Source organism: Protobothrops mucrosquamatus, unplaced genomic scaffold, assembly GCF_001527695.2.
Source record: "Protobothrops mucrosquamatus isolate PMUCROS unplaced genomic scaffold, P.Mucros_1.0 scaffold3603, whole genome shotgun sequence".
Lineage (NCBI taxonomy): Eukaryota > Metazoa > Chordata > Lepidosauria > Squamata > Viperidae > Protobothrops > Protobothrops mucrosquamatus.
The window spans coordinates 7,498-16,108 of NW_015389566.1; the positions used below are offsets into that span (position 1 = coordinate 7,498).

General features: G+C 40.7%; 1 pseudogene; it reads right to left on the reverse strand.

Moving 5' to 3' along the window:
• Window positions 1-8,611, reverse strand: part of LOC107297938 — a 58,222-nt pseudogene that overhangs the window by 6,111 nt on the left and 43,500 nt on the right.

The following is an 8,611-nucleotide window of genomic DNA, read 5'->3' on the forward strand; positions in this document are numbered from 1 at the left end:
CCCAAATTGGAAGTTTAACATCAAACTTAGAAAAATACTTTTGCCAAACTCTTAACAATGCAGCCCTTATTATATGGTTTCTAAAAGTTTTGTCAATCTTTTTCTGCATAAAAAGGTAAGCATGCCACCCAAAGTACAAGTCCCATCCTTCCAGATTCAATATCCTCATGTTAGACAAATTAATCCAGCTAAAAGAAATTCTCAATTTCATATGATAACTAAATGGACTTCTCAGAGTAGCTATTTGCCTATGTTTTACACAGGAATCACACTTTTCCCCCTTACGTGTTGCATTTACAATATAAAAATATTTATTATTTACCATCCAGAGCTCTTTGAAAATCAGAGCGTTGTTTTCAGTTTAGGTCCTCTGCTAAAAGACCAGAAGTGAACTCAGAATAAAGAGTAGCAAAGTTGGTTCTTAAAGGCCCCCACCCCCAAATTTAAGCATTTGTTAAGGGAGACTTTTCTCTTTCTGGTCAAGTATTACTGGTAGTTTGTAAATGGGGAAGAAGAACCGCTTACTTCCAATCCTAACTCAACTCTGGCGGTTCCAGTGGGCTTTGGCTGAGGAGTGGCTGAGAAGAGGGAAGCCCCCTGCTAAATCATGCATTTGTACTTTGATTATTTATTCCTCTGCCATGAATTTTTATTTTTCTTATTTCAGAGGTATTTTATTGTAGCTTTTCCCTCTCTACCATATCTTGTATCAAACTTCAACCCATAGCTTAGCGCAATTATTTTGAAACAATATACAGTTCATATTTCTCAGATTAAAACCCAACTATTTTACTTTTTATTCAATCTCAAAACCTGATTTTTTCATCAATTGTTTCACTTTCTACATATTTTGTTAACTTCTTTTTATTAGTGTTACACCAACATTGCCCATTAATACAATTCTTTTTTTAAAGTTTCAAAATTATTTTCCTTCTTTCTCTTATTTTCTGGGGTACAATGATTATCCTGCTTATCAATTGTCCCTGTCCTTTGGCAGAATATTGTATTTTTTTTCCCCGGTTCTTGCCATTTGACTCCACATTCCTTGCTTCCTGGGTATACTATGTTGCCATACAAAGTTTCTCTTTTCCCACCTCCTTTAATATTTTCCCTCAGGATATATTTTATCAGCTTCTGGGTATTACCCAATTTAGTGATGCATTCTATTTGATATGTATGCTGTCATTTTATTTTACATAAATATCCAGATTGCAGTTGCGATTTTTCTGATAAAAGATACATAAGCCCTGCTCAACCAGTATCTTGCTCTCATCCCATTCTTGAATTTCTCTACATATTTGCAATGTTAACTAAAAATAATGAATTCTATTCAAAATATACTGTACTCTGCATTCTATGATGGAATTAATGATAGAGAAAACATTCCTATAACTTTTTAGTTGTGATTATTGCTGATCTCTGTTAGGGAAGGGGACTGCATGAAATTGCCCCAATTAAATCGCCACTGACACAGAACATTGTTGTAGAGTCCTATGATGCCTAATTTAATTTCTCCCTGGGGACATTTAATTCTTCTGGAAGTTTCTGTAATTTGGGGAGAAAATGCATCCATTCAATCAATCAATCAGAATAGAGCAGGAAGGGGCATTGGAGGTCTTCTAGTCCAGCCCCCTGCTCAAGCAGGAGACTCTTTACTATTTCGTACAAAGGACTGTCAAGTCTCTTCTTAAAAACCTCCAGTGAGGAAGCACCGACAACTTCTGAAGGTAAGCTGTTTCACTCTTTAAATGTCCTCACGGTTAGTACTCAGTTCACTCAATTCTGCTTCCCTTGGAGGCTACAGTGAACAAATCATTGTCCACACAAATCTTCTGCAATGCGCAGATCACACGAGAGGAGAGGTTGAGGGTTTGGACAGAGTTGTCCAGCCTGAGAAACTTTGGCGAGTGTTCTGCTGCTCCTATAATGCCAGGGGACAGTGGCAGGGAAGGACAGCTTTCAAAGTGGAAATGAGTGGATCCCTCGCCGACGTTCTTGATCCTCTTGCTCTTTCACTGGACGAGCCTTCCTGTGTGATAGTGTTGTTGTTTGCTCACTCCAGCTTCAGAGCCTATTAGGTCTCAACATAAGTGATTCATTTATAGGAGGGTCTGAGCTGTCCCTTAAGGGGGCACTCCGCCAAGTACCAGCTGTGGAAGGAGTTGCCTGTAATAGTGGTGTTGGGGGCACTTTAAGAGGACTGCAGAAGAACGCAGTGAAAGGTCTGGATCCATGGGAGGACTGGGGCTGCACTATAGTTGGGGAGGGATGGAAGAGGGAAAACTTTCTGGGAAACATGCCTCCTGCAGTGGAAATTGGGGGAGGTGCAATGTGGCTGCTAGTGTGTGGGGACTCCCTAGTGGTGGCGAACCTATAGCACGCATGCAACAGGTGGTACGGAGAGCACTGTGGGCAGGCCCGCCATCGCCCCACTCCTAGACCTTCATCTGGGTTTTATAAAACCTTTTCACTTTAGGTCTCCGCCGCCGTATGCAAAAAAGAAAAAGGTTCAATCAATTAATTTCTTGCAGGAAAAAAAAGATATCGCAAAGTTGGGATTGATTGAACTTTTTAGTCCCACCCAGTCTGCCATTACCACCGCAGCCACGCCCACCCAATGGGCCACACCCACCCAATTGGCCACACGCACCTGGCACCGGACGATACATAAGTGGGTTTTGGGTTGCAGTTTGCGCACTCAGTCTCTAAACGTTTCGCCATCACTGCCCTAGTCAGTCCCATTTTGGTGCAGAAATACCAGCCTTTCTTCACCTGCATTCCCATCCATTTTTGCTCTTCTGTCTTTGTGTGTGTGTGTGTGTGTGTGTGTGTGTGTGTGTGTGTGTGTACACATTATCCTCTTCCAGAGGGGACTATATTTAAAGATACAAAGGGGCCTTCCTTAAGGTGGCATCTTGGATTTGTGTTTGAAGATGTCAAGAACTTGCAGATCTCTTACGTAGGAATAGCGATGGTAAGTCTCCTGCGGATGTCCTTTTCCCACTGGCTGCTCAGTGATCAATTCTGCATCCAGATTATTCCAGCTGGAAAAGAACAATCTGGAATGTTCTTGAGCTTTGCAGCGGGAGGTGGTTGCAGCTTATGGTCCTTTGCAGCACGACAGCTCTCCTTTTCCTCTTCAGAGGATAAAATGCAGGCTTAGGAAGGCTCGGATCCTTGGAATCCAAAGTTCATTTAGCCAGCCTAGTCCAGGAGTCGCCCCTAGAAACACCTTTTGAGGGGGGACTTTTTCAGCCAGTCTCTTTGAGAGCAAAAGAGAAGCATGCTGAGTCGCCCAGGGTTCAATAGGCCGGCTGAAAAAAGTTAGTTTGGATTTTGGAGAGGACCTTTTTCAGTCAGGCCCCAGAAACCAGTCCTTCCTTGCAGGCTTCTTCATTGACTTTCGGGAAAGTCTGCAGAGAAGTTGCAAATATTGATCACATGATTATAGGGCACTTGGCAACAGGCGGGAAAGTACTGGAGACACCATAAATATATTCAAACTGTGATATGATAATGACTTCTATTGTAAAATGTGGCTTTCTGAGGTTTCTACTCGGTGTAACCCAAATTCCTGAGGGGTCGTGTTCAGTTTCTAATATTAAACTGGTTTTCAAATATACAAACTGTTTGGTCCACCTAAACACATTCTAGTTAATAACTTTTGTAATCTTTTGTCTATTCTTTGCAATAATTCGCAGCCTTGTAATATAAATACGGTTGCTTCCTTCTTTTTACCTAACATATTTGCCTGCCTAGAAGAAAAATAACTTTCCAAAATGTGGTTTGCTTAACATGTTCTCTCCATGAAAAAGAGCATTCATTTGTGGTTATTAAGTACTTAGGTTATGATACAAGATTCCGAAAATGATCACAGAAATGGGATGCTCCAATTGAGATAGGGGCAGGTTTGTGACTGCATTTTTCTTTGTGTGCTTCTTTGAGAAGGTATATTTGTACCCTCTGTGTCTCTACTCCTATCTTTGGGAAGGGCTATTGTTGGGTACATAAGTCATCTTGGATACACGATTGGGGTCTGCATTCCTGGTCTGGGAATCCTGACTGGAAGGACATTTGGTCAGCCCCTCAAGTTAGTCCAGACAAGAGGCACAAGAATGAATACTAGCACTATCTCTACTGCGGGGCCACAAAACAAAATCCTGAAACTCTGAAAGTACTTTTTCCATCCTCTCCTTTTAGTCTTTGAACAATTAGGGTGTTTCTTTTGCAATTCTTCCAATCCCCCGTCACCCTCACAATCTCCTTGTGGGGACTAGGTTATCTTTTAGATAATAGTTGTTCAGCCTAAGGCTTTCCCCATGTCTCCCAAAGTCATTCTCATTCTCCCATTACCCCCTCCCTATCCATGTTCTCCAGAAGTCTTTTCCACTGTTTGTTTGTAAAGAAGAGAAACAAAGGCATGTAAGAATTTCTAATAAGGTTTGCTATATTTTCAATGAGAGTGAATAGTTTGAACAATATCAGCTGAAAGGAGTCAATTAATTCCTGCATTAGAGGAAAGAAAGGGAGAGAAGAATGAATGAATTCTGGCCAATCCCTCAAAAGCTGGAGCTTCTTAAATCCCTGAGGAAGCTGGGAGGTTGAAGTAGGCTTGAATTTCTTTTTTTCCCATGAATTACTTTGTTTAGTGACATTTCAAAGTTACAACGGCACTGAAAAAAGTGACTTATGACAATTTTCACCCTTAACAACCATTGCAATATCCTGATGATCATGTGATCAACATCCAGATGCTTGGCAACTGGCTTATATTCAAGACTCTTGCTGTGTCCAAAGATCATGTGATCCCCTTTTGTGATGTTCTGACAAGCAAAGTCAGTGGGGAAATCTAGATTCACTTCACAACCAGATTACTAACTTATCAACTGCAGTTCTTCACTTAACAACATAGGCAAGAAATGCAGTAAAATGGGGCAAAATTCACTTAACAAATGTCTCACTTAACAAGAGTAATTTTGGGCTCAATTGTGATTCTAAATCAAGAACTAACTATAGTCATTAAAGGCTTTTTCCGTTCACACTCAATACATTTGTGGGCTGGTTCCCCTGTGGATACTTTGGTGGCCAGTATCGCCTCTCTCCTCAGACAGGCTCTTTCTACCCTCCATGGATTTATATGCTCTTTATGAGAATTTTGTTTTTCAAGTAAAGCTATTTCCACACTCTGTGCATTAATGCGGTCTATCCCCAGTGTAGATCCTTTCATGACAATTAAGATGAGCTTTCCCAGTATAGCTTTTTCCAGTCTATTATATAGTCGCTTCCCACCGTGAGTCCTTTGGAGGCAAGTAAGATGACTGTTGCTAATGAAGCTCTTTCCACATTCCATGCATTTATAAAGTCTGTCCCCAGTATGGATCCTTTTGTGACAATTAAGAGCTCCTTTACAGGTAAAGCTCTTTTCACATTCCATACATTTAATGGTCGCTGCCCAGTGTGGTTGTTTTGGTGGCAATTAAGATGATCGTTCCTAATGAAATTCTTTCCACATTCCAGGCATTTATACAGTCTGTCCCCAGTGTGGATCTTTTTCTGACAATTAAGATCACATTTCTGGGAAACGGTCATTCCACATTTCATGCATTGTGGATCCTCTCATGAAGATTAAGTTGTTCTTTCCGGATAACCTACTTTCCACATTCAAGGCATTTATCTGTCCCCAGTGTGGATCCTTTTGTGCCGATTAAAAGGCCCTTTCTGGATAAAGGTCTTTCCACATTGCAGGCATTTATACGGTCTGTCCCCAGTGTGGATCCTTTTTTGACGATTAAGAGGTCCTTTCTGGGTAAAGGTCTTTCCACATTCCATGAATTTATACGGTCTGTTCCCAGTGTGGATCCTCCCATGAAGATTAAGAGGTCCTTTCTGGGTAAAGGTCATTCCACATTTCATGCATTTATACGGTCTGTGCCCAGTGTGGATCCTCTCATGAGCATTAAGATTTGCTTTCTGGGTAAAGCTCTTTCCACACTCCATGCATTTATAAGGTCTGTCCCCAGTGTGGATCCTTTTGTGACGATTAAGATTTCCTTTCTGGGTAAAGGTCTTTCCACATTCCATGCATTTATACAGTCTGTGCCCAGTGTGGATCCTCTCATGAAGATTAAGGTATTGTTTCCGGCTAAAGGTCTTTCCACATTCCGTGCATTTAAAAGGCCTGTCCCCAGTGTGCATCCTTTCATGAGGATTAAGATCAACTTTCTGGGTAAAGCTCTTTGCACATTCCATGATTTTATACGGTCTGTCCCCAGTGTGTATACTTTTGTGATGATTAAGATCTCCTTTCCAGGTAAAGCACTTTCCACATTCCATGCATTTATACGGTCTGTCCCCAGTGTGTATACTTTTGTGACGATTAAGATCTCCTTTCCTGGTAAAGCTCTTTCCAAATTTCATGCATTTATACGTTCTGTCCCCAGTGTGGATCCTTTTGTGACGATTAAGAGGTCCTGTCCGGGTAAAGGTCATTCCACATTTCATGCATTTATACGGTCTGTCCCCAGTGTGGATCCTCTCATGAAGTTTAAGATGTCCTTTCTGAGTAAAGCTTTTTCCACATTCCATGCATTTATATGGTCTGTCCCCAGTGTGGATCCTCTCATGAAGATTAAGACTTTCTTTCCGGATAAAGCTCTTTCCACATTCCATGCATTTATACGGTCTGTCCCCAGTGTGGATCCTCTCATGAAGATTAAGATTTCCTTTCTGGGTAAAGCTCTTTCCACATTCCATGCATTTATACGGTCTGTCCCCAGTGTGGATCCTCTCATGAAGTTTAAGATTTTCTTTCCGGTTAAAGCTCTTTCCACATTCTATGCATTTATATGATCTCTCCCCGGTGTGCATCTTTTGGTGGACATTAAGATTACTTTTCGTACTGAAACTCTTTCCATACTGCATGCAGCGTTTCCTCTTTCTGCTCAGGCTGGAATCCACCAAAGATATTACAGAGGTATGTGGTTCGCATTTTTTGGGTGAAGTAGAAGCGAAGGAGCTATTCTCCATAGTTTCTAGAGGCATGCATGCCTCTTTGTTGTTCTTATTCACAAACACATCATCTGCATGGGAAAAAAGAAAATTAATATTCTGATTACAAACATCAAAAACATACCAATCTGCGTTCCAGGTTTAGTACAATCCATTTGTCTAGCCAGGATGTGATATCTGCAAATTGTAATCTAGGAGGCTCTATTATATAGGAATAATGTTTTCATTATTTCAAAAAATAGATTAAAGTCAATCTATTCAGTCACTTCCATGGAGTATCTAGGATATTTCTCAACTCTATAGTGAATGTTTCTGCCACGACCTTATAGCGAACTGAACAGCCTGGCCTTACCCAGAGCAGCCATATTGATAGAAATCTCCTGCATGACTTCTCTGCAGAAGGTCTTCTGGCCAGAATCTAGCAGCCTCCACTCCTCATCTGTGAAGTCCACAGTCACCCCTTTAAAGGAATCAGAGCTCTAGAAAGAGAAAAAAGTAGACAATCCCAGGAAACAGTTGAAAGTTCTCTCTCTTAATGCACACAACATAGAACGCACAGTTGCAAGAGACAAATGAACATTTGCTTTCAGGACGGATTCATGCCACCCTGTCCACATAGTCCATGGGGCTGGGAAGTTGCAGCTTAACAAATCACGGCTTAGCTACTTCCAGGTTGTAGAATGCAACACAGGCAACATTGAACAACAGTTTTATTGTTACAGCCACTTAGTGTTGACTTACTGGCTTATCCTTCATGTGTTATATTTTTCTTGGTATACTTACAGTTACCTTACAAGGGAAATGGGAGGCATAAATATTTACTAAAATAAATAAACACTTATTAGGTATGTTTAATCCCACTGTTATAGTTTCAATCCATGGGTTTTATTTCTAACTATTTTAGGCACTCTTCTGAATAGTATTAAGAAATATTAAACTCTTTCTACAATTAAATTTCATTTCTAATAAAAGGTTCCTGCCTATCAATTGTCTCATTTGCATTTCCAGCACAATCTTGAAAGCCAAATGTGGGTGGACATTGTGTTCAAGTGCACATAGACACAGTTTTTGGTATTAAACACAGCTCCTGAATGGATGGAGCACCTGCACTTACCTGGCAAGGTGGCCAGAATTGGGTCCTCCTGAAAAACAGCTCCTGAATAGAGCTGGATCGATCTCCTCTGCCCCGGAGCTCTGCTGAAATCTCCTCAATGAACGGCTCCTGTATTTGAAGAACAGCCTGATTCATAATCCACTTTCAGAGGACAATATCTGTGATAGTTCGCATTACTTACATTTTGCTTTCCTACTTCTATTTCCCCAATTCAGAGACACTTCAGGAACTCTGCATGTACTTATATTTCTGAGTAAATGAGAGTTAAAACAGCAGGCTGTGTTTTTATGTACATAAACTATAAGGGTGTGTTAATTAGTTTGTTTCTCTTACTATTGTGGTATTCTAGGGTTGATTAAATGTGGCTCTGTATCAGAGGCCATTCACATAATCCAGTTGCTTCCCCTTTATATAGATTCAGGTAACAGCAGATCACAAAGTAAACACTGATTATTATGAGATATGTGGATAACATCACAAAGGATACAG